At 40.7% G+C, this 15,950-nt stretch overlaps 1 long non-coding RNA gene across 1 annotated transcript in view; it reads right to left on the minus strand.

Annotated features, from left to right (window-relative positions):
- Positions 1–15,138, minus strand: part of LOC121861464 — a 73,155-nt gene extending 58,017 nt beyond the window's left edge. Inside the window, exon 1 of the long non-coding RNA XR_006088030.1 lies at positions 14,790–15,138. This is a non-coding gene — a long non-coding RNA (uncharacterized LOC121861464). The remainder of the gene's footprint in view (positions 1–14,789) is intronic.
- Positions 15,139–15,950: the final 812 nt, after the last annotated feature.

Genomic DNA, 15,950 nt, shown 5'->3' on the forward strand with positions numbered 1-15,950 from the left:
AGGTTAAAAATTACACCAATAAAATTATTCAATTAAAAAGTAAACGGTAGAAAATAAATACAGTATTACGGTGGTTTCACTAGTACTATGCTTGCAGTTATTAAAGGAGAAATGGTAAATTAATGCCCCGCCTTCTATACTTGTGAGTTAAGCTTGTGGGAAGTTGAAGTTCATAATTTATTTGGTCTTTCTAAGAATATCTATGATCGTAATGAATTATATCTTCACGTTGCGTTTTTTTCTTTTTTTTCTTTACGAGTGAAAATATTCCTACTATTCAGAGCAGTGTTAATAGTACCCGGTCAGTGTTTGATATGATGTTATACACGGATATTCGGAGTGTACGAGGTAGTGTGGAAAACGGAAGTCATGTGAGCACTGTTGACAGGATCCAAGTGTTTGAATTCCATCGACGGAACGGTATACAATATATATACTGTATATAAATTGCTATTCATTTATATCTACCCGTTAGTTTAGTTACGTATATCACCAGCATCATACACTGTTATAGTCATTATTGTAGTGGTGTTCGATGCGACAAGAGTGATACGAGGCTGTACTGATAAGACAGTGAGGTTGATGGGGTGGGTGAGATAGTGGGGGAAGTAATACCAATGTGTATAAACTAGAGTGTGGGGAGGCGGGTGCTGGCTGGCCTGCTGAGTGCTGACCCATATCTCCACGCTATACTTCTGGAGTTTATTTACATTGTATAATTTTTTTCTGTTGGTAACATTATTATTATAACGAAAGTTTTATACAATCCTTATATTTTTATGCGTAGTATGTAGCCATGATTGTACAGTACACTCACCAAAAACTTCTCGGACGATATAAGCACTATGTAATGTGAAAAATGAACGAAGAATCTGAAACCATTCCCAGATGACAAGGCCCATTCTGTTCATTCTCACATCCATCGTGGCCAGGTGTTCGAGAAGTTTTTATTCAGAGTACATGTGAACAAAAATACACTATCTCCACAATACTGTTTACTGAAGCTTCACTATTTGTAATTTGTTTTATTTACCTGTAGACACGGGCGAAGATTCACTCATGAGCTATCTTGGATGCGTTAGAACTGAATATGATTTATTATGTGTCGAGGAAAGTGTTTTGTTTCGTGTTAAATTTTCCTCGCCGTAATGATAAGACTTTAGGATTATTAGCACTGTTTTATTCGTGTTTTTTTTATATTGAAAGTTATATTTGAGTGAATATTATGTGTAGAATATGCAGTAAGCTTCAATGAAAAGTACAACAGGTGACTTATTGTTCTGATAGGCTTCAATAGTTATACCAATCGTAACTCAAGGTAACTAACGAGATTTACTTAATTTATTCGCGTTTTATTGTTTTGCAGGTTGTAAATATTAACATCAGATCTCTTGTCAACATAAGTAATGATCAATCTTGCTGTTTTGAATCACTTGAGAAAAAGAGTACGGTTATATTCAAATTTATCCGAACAATATCTCAAACTAAAATCACTCATTATGGCTCTACTTAATGATTAAAGTGTGGTGTATTTTATTTGGAGATATATACATGGAATACAGCCAGTTACAGTTTAAGTTAGAAATGATTGTATATGTCAGGACTCGGAGGTAAAGAAGGCTGGTCAGATATAAGGTGCGGTAGGTTATGGCCGCCGACACAACTCCCACTGAGGTTCCAAGATGATGGTGTGGGTGAAGTCGTCTGGGCTGGTGGTCGTGGTAACTGTCAGTCTGGCTGCTTGCTCTTTGATCCCTCGGGGGTCATTAATTCGTAATGAACGTCAGCATAAGGGAGCCACTAAAGCAACACTTTGATCTTGATTAATCTTGAACCATCAAGTTGCTGAGTCTAGCGGCGGTATGTATGTCACTGGAGCGAGGCCGTGCATGTGTGTCACTGGAGCAAGGCCGTGCATGTGTGTCTGGAGCGAGGCCGTGCATGTGTGTCACTGGAGCGAGGCCGTGCATGTATGTCACTAGAGGCCGTGCATGTGTGTCACGAGCGAGGCCGTGCATGTGTGTCACTGAGCGAGGCCGTATGTGTCACTGAGCGAGGCCGTGCATGTCACTGCGAGCAGGCCGTGCATGTGTGTCACGAGCGAGGCCGTGCATGTGTGTCACTGGAGCGAGGCCGTGCATGTGTGTCACTGGAGCGAGGCCGTGCATGTGTGTCACTGGAGCGAGGCCGTGCATGTGTGTCACTGGAGACAGGTTAATGAGAGGTACTGTGCGTGACGAGGACACGCCCTCACCCTCGTTTGCCACCATAACTACTCATGTTTTTTTTGTTTTTGTTTTTTTCGGATACAACACCAAATTAATTCAGCTGCAGTGTACTGTAATAAAACCATTAACAGAATTACATGTTAATGCGTATGTACAGTACAGTAGGTGTGAATATGAGCGTGTTTCTGTGTATTAAATTCCAATCAATAAGAAACTAATGGAAATATACAGCAGTGTCCATTGTTTCCTTCAACATGAATCAGTAGAATGATGAATAATATAATTCGAGAGAGAGAGAGAGAGAGAGAGAGAGAGAGAGAGAGAGAGAGAGAGAGAGAGAGAGAGAGAGAGAGAGAGAGAGACCTAAAACATAATACTGTACAGGAAAACTGGACTAATACGCACCTGTGAACAAACAGTACACACACTACTGGTAACATCAAGAGAAAAGTCGGCGCGAGAAAATAAAAATGACAACCAAACAAAGTGCGTGAGGGCCGGCCAACAAAGCCAGGATGAACCTAGTAATGACTACATTATTCCTAGGCTAAAAATGTCATTTCCACAATACACGTGAACTTATCCATGAATGTGTGGTCTTTGCCCGGCTACCTGACCGTTACTATATACTGTATTAATATTCTGCCTCCACCACAACTCTAGCAATATTTCTCAAAACTTAAAATGTTGAAGAAATATGATACGTCCTCTAATGTTTGAGCAAACTTAATCTGTTCTATTCTTGGCGACTTTTACGGTATATCAAAGCTAAACGTCTTTGACTGTCAAACAAGACAAACAAGAAAATTCCGCTTAAGAATTTGCAACAGTGAGTGAAGGAGTCGGACTTGTTTGTATTGCATTCAGAGCGATGACTGTGAGTAAACATTGACACACAAACACACCGGCTCCGGCTGCCATAGGACCCAGCACACCCGTTTGATTGGTGCCCCAGTGTAAACTTTGACTCTGAAAAATTCTAAAATTTCACAAGAAAGTCACATAAATCTGAATGATTGTCAGGTTGCAGCGTCTGGCTCGCACAACACTCCTGGTAGCTGTGTCTCCAGGCTGAGTTATTACTATGAGCGGCTCCATCACCGCCCAGGGACCAGTGCCTCCTACAGTGAACATCCACTACTTTGATCCTGGGACGAGCTCACCTACAGTAAACATTGGTCACCCCACTGTCACTCTTCCCGCCCTGACAAGTATTACGTCTTTCACAGTGATAGAAAAATAGAGAATCTGAAGAAGAGAAACTGATATATTGCGACACAAGACACTACTGATGAAACAACGGATGTTCTCTTTCTCTCGTCTTCTTCTGTTACAGCATTCGTCAACGCTGCCATCTGTTCCACAACACTTTAAAGTCATGTTCGATTCTTTATTTCCTTCTCGTTTCGGGGGAGAAGTTTATTTTAGCAGTGTTCCGCTTTCCTCGCCCTGGCCAATAGCGTCTCCGGCTCGACAGTGGTGCTGCCTCGATTTCCACATATTGGATCGCCGTTTTCAGTTATATATTAATGAGTAATGTTGAGAAAAGAGGATATATATGTTTTGCTGTTTGTTACACTGAGTGACGGAAGATGGAGAGACGTGTATGATGTATTTTACTTTTTTATTTTTAGTTTTTTTTTAAAGGCGAAACGTGTAGGTCGTTGAACTGCGGTTGTTGGTTTGTCTGTCTGTCTGTCTATAAATTTGGTGTGTACTTTTTAAACTTCAATAACTTTTTATGCACACATGATAAAAAATCTGCAAATGACAAATAAAAAACAAACTGAATAAAGTTTTAGCATAAATAATGCATTTTGAAAGCTAGAAATGTATCCAGTAATTGTGTTAAAACTTCATAAAAATTTGTCTTTTAAATACCATTTACAGATTGTTGCTATCCTATGTCCATAAAAAGTTATTAGAGTTACAATATTCACACGGATTTTATAAACACCTTGTATAACGGCATCACCTTTATAAACTTGTTACAGCATCCGGACACCTATGTTACGTCGGTCACCGCAGAGGCTTCAAAACGCGATAATTACAGTATGTTGTGAATATCATGTAATTATTGTCATAAGATAAATTACCGAGAAAAGTGGCTTTACAATAATTATCTCATTAGTGTGTGTGTGTGTGTGTGTCAGTACCATGGTAGGGTCAGGTGATGTCAGATAAGGTCAGGAAATTGGTAGGGTCAGTAGCATGGTAGGGTCAGCTCTGGTCATGAAATTGGTGGGGTTACCTGGGTAGGGTGAGGAAGGACACACAGTTTGAGCAGTACTCTAACCTGTACACCATTCATGTTGTTTTATGTACAGTACACAGCTCTGCCTTTGATTTGAGCGAAATGTTTTGCAGCAATTATTTCGGTGGTAAAAAAAATATATAGTTGTCATAATAATTGTTTATTGTCAACACACATACATCTATACATACACACGCTTATACACACTCCCATAAACAAATACATACACACTTATGCACATACATACACACACTCACATTCTTATATCATATATACATACATACATCCATACATACGCTTATATACACATAAATATAGTCATTTTCATTTTTTCTTTGAACCATTAACTTCACTTAACATATGACTTTCAATACTCTTATACAGTATATCCTACTTGTTACCTGACCTAAAATACACATTAATAAAATATGCAAGACGAAGAAAATTAACTCGTAAACTGCTGAAAAAAGTGTGAATATACAAACTAAAGTTACTAAACCAAATTATATATATTTTCAGGTTTTCCTCGTTTAAAGAAAATAGATAATTAAAATAATCCATAATAAATAAAATACAGTATAAAATAAAATTCCTTTATTGGCTTTCCTCACTCCAATTAATTGATAAATAAATAAACACGAACGTAATAAAATTAATAATCTTTCACTTTCATTCTCGACCCCTGACTTTCCCCCCCCAAGCATCCTCCCTCTCACAAAAAAATAATTGAATGAACGAATTAAATAAATTATATAAAAAATTCTTCATTGGGCGTTCGAATGCAGGAGAAATTAATTACCTGACGTGAAAGGCAATAACAGGTGTGGGAGGGGAGAGGCGGGGTGGGTCATGAGCTGTGTTACGACTGAGGGCCATGAGGGATTGGTTCATTACTATCTGAAAGGCTTGGTTAATTCACCTACTGTATAGTCTCTACTGATTTTCCTTTTTCTTTTATTTTTTTCCTTTTAAATTTTAACACGAAAACGGTCCTGTTTATTGGCTCCATAAAGTGTGAGGGGGGGAGTTCAGGTGATCTTGTCCTGATAGGTGGGAGGTCACGTAGGGATATCCAGCAAGCAGGATGGAATTTGGTTGGCAAAGTTCAGTGGCTATTAGTTGAGGTCAGGATTAGGGTAGGTGTTTGGGTCAAGGAGTAGGTTAGGTGTTAAGGTCAAGGAGCAGGTTAGGTTTTAAGGTCAGCAATACGATGAGGTCAGCTATAGTGGAATCAAATGCTGTTTAGAATCAATTAAACTCAGTTATGGTTAATCCAGTCCATCTTACGCATCCCTCTGATTATTATGTATAGACAATCATTAACAAACTCAACAGATAACCATAAGTGATTCAATCCTACATACAGTATTAATAGATTTGGGAAAACTAAGTGGGAATAATTGTATACTGAAAATGTTACCGTATAGAGTATTACCATAAACCCTATGGTAGTGGACCTTCCTGTTATGAAACTGACCAAAATATTTACGCATGACTTAAGTTGTGAATATAGTTTTGTTTTGCCATCCATTTATTTATGAATATATGTATATTTTTTTTTAGGCTGGATACCTGTATTGTGATGAGCCATCGTCGATTCACAGCACGTTCCCCGGAAACACAACTCGCGTATTTGTTAATCGTTGATAGGAGCAAATCCGGCGGGGCATAATTTGCATTTTGTGTGCGAGTGGTTGTGATCAACGTGAGCTATCCCTGGTCTGGCTGGTCACACTGTGGAATATTAAACAACCTCACGTGGACGCTGCAGCTGCACAGTACACTGATTGTGAATTTGCAACACTTAGATGAGGAGGGTAACTGTATAGGTGATTAAGAAAAAAGGTAATAATGGAGAAAATTGTCCTCGATGGGAAACTGATATTTTCTGACAGAAACTATAGAGGGGTGTCACCAGTCTTGGCACCTCGTCCCTTCAGTAATCTCAACAACTAGTCTCTTCAGTAACCTCAAACTCAACACCACGTCCCTTCAGCAGCCTCAGGTTATTTTATATTTTCAGTCTCTCGGTATGTAATTTTGGGTCGTTATATTTCCGCTTTTAATCAGCCAGTTACCGTACATTCTTACATCTCCGGTTACGAGGAACATTAAACTCAGACTTTTTTTTTAAGAGTCTAAACCGTGGTAGAGTTTCTCCTTTATTTTCATTATTTTTTATATATAATTTCTCAAAGTCTATTTTTTTATTACTTCCAACACTTTGAGATAGGTTGATTCCTTAACCCCGGATATTGGGTAAAGTGAGTCTTCTGTCGGTAATTAGTTATATACAGGTATTTGCTTTTCTCTTGTTTTTCGTTGGTACACAGACAAGCCTTTCATGATACTGTATTGCGTTTTGTCTTGTTTCTTCGTTGTGTACATTTAATCATCATTTGTTTGTTTAAATCTTTACAATAGTGGGTCTTGATTCACAAAGCTTCGAATAATAGTGGGTCTTGATTCACAAAGCTTCGAATAATAGTGGGTCTTGATTTACAAAGCTTCGAATAATAGTGGGTCTTGATTCACAAAGCTTCGAATAATAGTGGGTCTTGATTTACAAAGCTTCGAATAATAGTGGGTCTTGATTCACAAAGCTTCGAATAATAGCAGATCTTGATTCACAAAGCTTCGAATAATAGCGGGTCTTGATTCATAAAGCTTCGAATAATAGCGGGTCTTGATTCACAAAGCTTCGAATAATAGCGGGTCTTGATTCACAAAGCTTCAAATAATAGCGGGTCTTGATTCACAAAGCTTCAAATAATAGCGGGTCTTGATTCACAAAACTTCGAATAATGCGGGTCTTGATTCACAAAGCTTCAAATAGTAGTGGGTCTTGATTTCGAATAATAAGGGTCTTGATTCACAAAGCTTCGAATAATAGTCTTGATCTCAAAGTCGGGTCTTGATACGGTGATTCGAATCGAATAATAGCGGTCTTGATTCACAAAGCTTCGAATAATAGCGGGTCTTGATTCACAAAGCTTCGAATAATAGCGGGTCTTGATTCACAAAGCTTGAATAATAGCGGGTCTTGATTCACAAAGCTTCGAATAATAGCGGGTCTTGATTCACAAAGCTTCGAATAATAGCGGGTCTTGATTCACAAAGCTTCGAATAATAGCGGGTCTTGATTCACAAAGCTTCAAATAATAGCGGGTCTTGATTCACAAAGCTTCGAATAATAGCGGATCTTGATTCACAAAGCTTCAAATAATAGTGGGTCTTGATTCACAAAGCTTCAAATAATAGCGGGTCTTGATTCACAAAACTTCGCTGCAACTAAAAATTTCTCTCCCCGGCTTCTGAGTTATTAACCTGAATGATATTGAATTATTTTGTCATTTTAGAAAGTGCATGAATTATTACAACCTTTTTTTTATCTGTACCAATATCTCTTGTCATTTAATATACAGTAAATATATATAAAGGCCACAATACCACCACATCTGCTAACCAGTTTCCTATTACGCCACTGAGTTAAGCTCCCGCGCTAATTTCCCAAATAATAGAGCAATTTGGTGCCCGCTGCCAGGCCTTTGAAAATATGAATTAAATTGTTGGATAAATAATATTGTTTTTGATTTAACAGGTAAATGGTTACTTTTCCTCTTTATAACTTATTAAATCATTTTGTATTTGTTTTTGTTTTATTTCCTAATTATCAACACAGGTGAGGCTCGTCTACCTGGTGTGAGCAAATACAGAACACCGTCTTGGATGTTCTTGTATACACTTAATGAAGAAGACATAATTGAAGAACCGTATTACCTCGAGATACTTGTTAATACCTGGCATCTAATTATGGGTTATACAGGTGTGATTGGTGTAAACTGGTGAACGTTGCTCTTCATTATTATATATTATGTTAGACTCCTCTGAAAAAATTACCTTATTATTAATGGAAAATATGTGAGTAAGATGAGGTCATAATAGCAGTTCTCCTGACCGACCTACACGACCTCCAAATACTTGCTAAAAGTGTCCAGGGAATTTAGTCCGCAGTTTAAAGTGTCCAGGGAATTTAGTCCGCAGCTAAAAGTGTCCAGGGAATTTTGTCCGCAGCTAAAAGTGTCCAGGGAATTTTGTCCGCAGCTAAAAGTGTCCAGGGAATTTAGTCCGCAGCTAAAAGTGTCCAGGGAATTTTGTCCACTGCTAAAAGTGTCCAGGGAATTTTGTCCGCTGCTAAAAGTGTCCAGGGAATTTTGTCTGCAGCTTAAAGTGTACAGGGAATTTTGTCCGCAGCTAAAATTGTCCAGGGAATTTAGTCCGCAGTTTAAAGTGTCCAGGGAATTTTTTCCGCAGTTTAAAGTGTCCAGGGAATTTTGTCCGCTGCTAAAAGTGTCCAGGTAATTTTGTCCGCAGCTAAAAGCGTCCAGGGAATTTTATCCGCAGCAAAAAGTGTCCAGGAAATTATATCCTCAGCTAAAAGTGTCCAGCGAATTTTGTCCGCAGCTAAAAGTGTCCAGGAAATTATATCCGCAGCTAAAAGTGTCCAGGGAATTTAGTCCGCAGCTAAAAGTGTCCAGGGAATTTTGTCCGCAGCTAAAAGTGTCCAGGAAATTATATCCGCAGCTAAAAGTGTCCAGGGAATTTTGTCCGCAGCTGTTATTTAAGTCAGTTGGATTCTAAAAGGTGAAAAATATAGATTTTAGTTCATACTGATAAAGATACATAAGAAATAGACTATATAGTTCATGTTTAGGAGAACTTTATACTACATGGCCAAGGGAAATAGTGAAACAGAATAGGACAAAATAATCCCACGGGCCAGCCTCTTGGTTACCAGAATGAACGTCATCTTCATCCGTTCTAACTGAGCGGCTTAAGATACAAACTGCAGTCGTATACTATTACTATCCCTCTTCACTCAGGTACTAAGAACTTAAGGAACAGACTTATTACCGCTCACACCTTAGTACCACCACCACACCCAGCCCCACCCCATCCACCCCCAACCCCACCCCACCCAGCCCCACCCCACCCACACCCCGCTGATGTTGCCTGAAGATGTACCCACAAGGTCGTCCCCACCTGACACCCATCACCTTGTTTGCCTCAGGTTCATACAATTTTAAAAACCCCTCCTTTTTTTTTTGTCATTAAGCTCGAAATCTTTTATTCGCATCGTGATTCAGAAATACGAAGAAAACTCTGATTATTTGGGTTATGGCGGGAAACAGCGAGATGGTAGGAGATAACGAGAGGAAGGAGATTGCAAGAAGCAGGAGATTGCGAGAGGCAGGAGATAACGAGAGGCGGGAGATAGCGAGGCGGTGAACAGCGAGATGGCAGGAGATAACGAGAGGCAGGAGATTGCAAGAAGCAGGAGATTGCGAGAGGCAGGCGATAACGAGAGGCGGGAGATTGCAAGAAGCAGGAGATTGCGAGAGGCAGGAGATAACGAGAGGCGGGAGATAGCGAGAGGCGGTGAACAGCGAGATGGCAGGAGATAACGAGAGGCAGGAGATTGCAAGAAGCAGGAGATTGCGAGAGGCAGGCGATAACGAGAGGCGGGAGATAGCGAGAGGCAGGATATACTGAGAGGCAGGAGATAGAGAGATGAAGGAGATAGCGAGAGGCAAGAGAGAGTGAGAACAGGAGACAGGGAGATACGGGAGACAGCGAGACACAGGAGACAGCGAAACACAGGAGACAGTGAGACACAGGAGACAGTGAGACACAGGAGACCGTGAGACATAGGAGACAGCGAGACATAAGAGACAGCGCGACACAAGAGACAGCGAGACACAGGAGACAGCGAGACACCAGAGACAGCGAGACACAGGAGACAGCGAGACACAGGAGACAGCGAGACAGTTTCCACCACACGGGAGGTAAATTCCTTGGCCGGAAATAAGACGATCATGAAATCTTATGAGAAATGGTTACATTCCCTCCAGCCCCCAGACGCTGCCGCTCTAAACCCGAACAAATGATTCTATTTATATTACCACAACAGAGTAAGGCACTGTGGATCACTGTCAGGTACTGTGGATCACTGTCAGGTGTTGTGGATCACTGTCAGGTACTGTGGATCACTGTCAGGTGTTGTGAATCACTGTCAGGTGTTATGAATCACTGTCAGGTGTTGTGGATCACTGTCAGGTGTTGTGGATCACTGTCAGGTACTGTGGATCACTGTCAGGTGTTGTGGATCACTGTCAGGTACTGTGGATCACTGTCAGGTGTTGTGGATCACTGTCAGGTGTTGTGGATCACTGTCAGGTACTGTGGATCACTGTCAGGTACTGTGGATCACTGCCAGGTGTTGTGGATCACTGTCAGGTGTTGTGGATCACTGTCGGGTACTGTGGATCACTGTTAGGTACTGTGGATCACTGTCAGGTGTTGTGGATCACTGTCAGGTGTTATGGATCACTGTCAGATGTTGTGGATCACTGTTAGATACTATGGATCACTCAGGTGTTGTGGATCAATGTCAGGTACTGTGGATCGCTGTCAGATACTGTGGATCACTGTCAGGCACTGTGGATCACTGTCAGGTACTGTGGATCACTGTCAGGTACTGTGGATCACTGTCAAGTGTTGTGGATCACTGTCAGATCTTGTGGATCACTGTCAGATGCTGTGGTTCACTATCAGGTACTGTGGATCACTGTCAGGTGTTGTGGATCACTGTCAGGTATTGTGGATCACTGTCAGGTGTTGTGGGTCACTGTCAGGTGTTGTGGATCACTGTCAGGTGTTGTGGATCACTGTCAGGTCTTGTGGATCACTGTCAGATGCTGTGGTTCACTGTCAGGTACTGTGGATCACTGTCAGGTATTGTGGATCACTGTCAGGTGTTGTGGATCACTGTCAGGTATTGTGGATCACTGTCAGGTGTTGTGGATCACTGTCAGGTGTTGTGGATCACTGGCAGGTGTGTTGGATCACTGTCAGGTGTTGTGGATCACTGTGATGAATGAACTGAGTAAGTTGTGGTGTATCAGTGTTCAGTGTCTTATAGAATGGTTGGATCACCTGAAGAATAGCCTCCCTCCCACAGCTTATTTCTCCTGGTGATGAAACACTTCACGCTACCTCCAGGAATTAAGGTGGGTTAGATTAGTTGATGTAAGATTAGGTTAAGGTTAGGTTAGTTTTGAGTAGGTTAGGTTAGGTTAGATTAGATTAGGATAGGTTAGGTTAAAGTTAGATTATGTTAAGGTTAGGTTAGTTTTGATTATGTTAGATTAGGTTAGTTTATTCTTAAGGTGGAAGTAAGCTAGGGGGTTAATTTTGTAGATGACTCAAATGGTTAAATTATGTATTAGTAGATTACATTAATAGTTGTCAGTAAATGGTTATCAATAAATGGCTACCAGTAAATGGCTATGGGAGAATGGGTATCAGTAAATGTCTATCAGTAAATGGGTGTCAGAAAATGGCTTTAAATAGATGGCTATGGGTAATCTAGCATAACTTGGTCTTCCTCAACCCAGCACGTATTTTTCCTAACATATCAATATCAGGTTAAAATGGTTAAAACTCTCCCTCTCACTCCCTCCCTCTCACTCCCTCCCTCTCACTCACTCCCTCTCACTGACAGCAGTTTTGTTCTAACCTGTTCTCTCTACCTACCATCTGCCTTTCGTCCAAAATTGAATTAGATGAATATATTGCAGTGTATACCTGAATATGCAAGACTTTGGCGTGTCCTGCCTTTTGTGGGGTGTACAGATTTAAATTTCATGTGTTTTGTTTGTCCGGGCTAACACAGTTTCCTTCAGTTAGGCAGATAGTGTGGCGTGTCCCTCCCTCCCTCTCCAACCCCCAATTTTCCGGACGGGCTTCAAACTGGTGGGGTTTCAGTGTGTTGTTTTTTCTTGAATCTTTTGTAAGTTAAAGGTGGTTTGTGTGTTGTTGTTTTTTAATGGTTCATCGGTTTTATTTTATAATTGTTTCTGTTTTGGTGATTTACTAAAACAATATGCTGATAATTATTACGAGTTTTAAATTAACTAAGAAAGAAATAGTATAAAAAAAACACTAATAAATAACTTTTGGAATTTAAAAAAAAAGTTGATATGAGGAAGTGTACCAGATGATATACACAGGTAGTGGTCGAGGGAGGAGAGAGAGGAACTCACCAGGTGTAAAGATAATCAAATCCTTCGTTTACTGAGTTCACACCACAAGGGAAGGAGTGTGACGTTCCAAAACATACACACACACACACACACAACTGATGTTATAAATTTATCACTACTCACAGAACTTGGGAAGATGTTTAGCGTCTCCTGAGGGACGTGTACTGGGGACTCCTGCATCATAAGGACTCAGGTGTGTGTGTGTCGTGGAGTTTTTAATCTAACTTGTAGGATTCTTTTAATTCCTTGGATATATTGTTGTCTGCTGCCTTACCTTAAAATTCTCCTGAGTCAACGTGGAGAGAGAGAGAGAGAGAGAGAGAGAGAGAGAGAGAGAGAGAGAGAGAGAGAGAGTGTGTGTGTGTGTGTGTGTGTGTGTGTGTGTGTGTGTGTGTGTGTGTGTGTGTGTGTGTGACTTTAATTTTATGATTTACGTTGACTCAAGGTTATGAGACTCCTCTTGGCATCACCCCGGCGGACGTTCATAAAAAGTCCATCCGTGTTAAGATTTTGGTAACTGTGTGAACAATGGAATCAGTTACCAGCATGAGATAGTGACGCCTGTGGCTTCTGTACTAAGTAGTTATTGTGAACACCGTGACGCAGTTTTCAAGACGAGGTTTCTGGTTGATAATTATTGACTAAAAATGTGACTATGAAGATATTTGCCATGTTAGAGTTACGCTGGTACGCTACCAAAAAAAATTATTCACTTATCAAAAACATCATTCCTGAGAGTTAGTTGACAGTAAACACAGAAACAGATGGGAGTGGTTACACTTTTTCGCATCTATGTGTGACGCAACGGTCGAGTGGCTCAACACACACACACATAGATAGCGATTTTTTTTAACTACAACTTCAGACACTTTATATCATATCATATATAAAAAACTAAAATAAAATACGGTATAGAGGCGAGTATACATTACCACATTGAGGGACCAAAACATGACAACTCGACAAAGATTATAAAGACATCGCGTACAATATTTAACCTAAAGACATATTATCCACACACTAAGAAAGACACATACTTTATCAATTAGCCACGACACATGAGTAAGAGATTGACCCTAGCAAGACACCTCTAAGAATCAGTCTCCATAAACGTATCTTATTCACTGTCTCGACTAATAGATTCAATGTTACTGCGTGTTTAATCGACGGTCCAGAGGCTCTATACTGTAATAATAAAGTCGAGCAGAAAGTGTCGGTGACTCAAGAGGGAAGAAGAATCCTCTACACAAGAAACACACACACACACACAAAAAAATTATTGTACCAAGAAATATCAATATGTAATACAAGATCACCACTATTATTACGTTCATCAACACTACCATTACCACCATCACCACTACCACCACCAAAATCACAACTACCACCACCAAAATCACAACTATCACCACCATCACTTTCAACACCACCACCACACAGGGGAGCATCATTATGTGGGTGGTCATCACTAATACATCAGAAGAATTTATCAACCAGGAGCCAGTAAGGACAGAGTGGCCTGGGTCCCACACTAGTCACCCTCAGTAGAATTTTTACACTTGGTCTGAATCATCGTCTGTCATTTGTTATGTTCCTCTGTATCTTTTGTCGCTTACAGGTGAGATTCTCAGTGTTATTGTTGCTATACAGAGAAAAAAATCATCTTCAGAAATATAATAATAAAAATATAAGCATAACAATGAGTAATATACATACCGTAATGCAATATAACAATGAAATATACAATTACATACAGACGGGTTTATGAGTGTGTGTGTGTGTGTGCGTTAAAATTTAGAGAGGACGTGTGATTCATTATAATGTACAGGTAACAATTAGAAAACGGAAGCACAATTATATTACTTCCTCATGTAACGCAAAAATGCCATAGTTGAAGAATCCTCATTTTGTTAACATATATAATTTTAACACCTTTGGTAGTGTTTATCTTAGGCTACGGTTGTATTAGTTAGCTCATACTGTGAGAGGGTAAGGGTGAGGCCGTTCACACCATTAACGTGATGGACATCGATTACCCCTAATGAAAGAACCAACACCGTAAAGATATCACTAGCCCAGGACCCGCTGAGGTAGTGAGGAAAACTGTCACTACTCCAGGACCAAGTGCCACGAGGTCTCCCCAGTGCCAGGCGTGAAGGTGTGACTCCTGCAGTACATTAGGCTTAAGACTTTATTTCTTACCTGTCAACTGGAGACGCCACACTACAGCACACACAGCAAGTGGTAGTAGGAAAGTACTACACTAGTCCAATTAACATCAGTACTTCAATATTAAAACAAAATTAATCTGAGTTTCTTCGACTTTAACACTCTATTAAATCATTAAACACTCACGTAACACAACCTTTCTAGTCATGATGTTGAGTTACACTTATAAAGTTTTTGTTCTCGGGTGAGGGTAGAGCAAAGTGCGTTCCCCGGTCACACGAGGCTGGTGAGGGAGTGACGGGCCAACGGAGTGGTCAGCCCAGCGTCCCCAGCTTCACTGAGGCACCACTACCACCACCTCGCCCAGGTACTGCTGCACGGCCCGCCCAGATGCTGCTGCCTGGCAACTCCTCCGCCTACCTCCCCCCTTCACTACTGCTGCTGACTCACCCACTGTGACCTTTTATACAATGGTTTAGGGTCATATTAATATCAAGTACATGTATTTATGTATGTATTTATAAACATATGTATTATATGTTTGGAAGCAGTTTTAGTAAGTGCATTCTTAGACAATATAAAGATACAGTATACGTTAGCTGCTCTGTACTCATGTACGTGTACATAATTAATTACCACACACACACACACACACATCCTGCTACTTCAGTCCTTCCTACGCCTGCCTCTTCCTCCTTCCTTCATCCTCCTCGCTCCCATCCTCTCGCTGTCTCACTACCCTTATCTCACAATAACCCCCTCACGTTTCTCCGCCTCCTCCTCCTCCCCCTCCTCACCCCTCCTCCCCCTCCTCCCCATCATTTCCTCTTCCTCTCCCCGTCCTTCTCTTCCTCTTTTCCTCCTCTTCCCCCTGATCCTCCCCCTCCCCTGCTCCTCCCCCTCCTCTTACTTCTCCTCCTCCTCCTCCACATATTTGAACCCATGAACCCCGGCCAACACTTCACCACCTAACCATAATTATTGCTCTGCCTCACCTGTGTCAACACCCACCATCGTCTTCCTTCGTGTTGTCTGTTTAAACCATTATCCATTTCCTCTATTTCCAGCTTTTATAAGTTTTTTCTCTCTTTCTATCGCTTTATTTTCCCCTCTTCCTCCGTTTTTATCTCCGTCTCCGTCCATCCGTTTGTAAGGTTTGTAAATAAGGTGAAGCTGATAGTAATTGGTTTGTGG

This window comes from Homarus americanus, unplaced genomic scaffold (genome assembly GCF_018991925.1).
Source record: "Homarus americanus isolate GMGI-L3 unplaced genomic scaffold, GMGI_Hamer_2.0 scaffold24260, whole genome shotgun sequence".
Lineage (NCBI taxonomy): Eukaryota > Metazoa > Arthropoda > Malacostraca > Decapoda > Nephropidae > Homarus > Homarus americanus.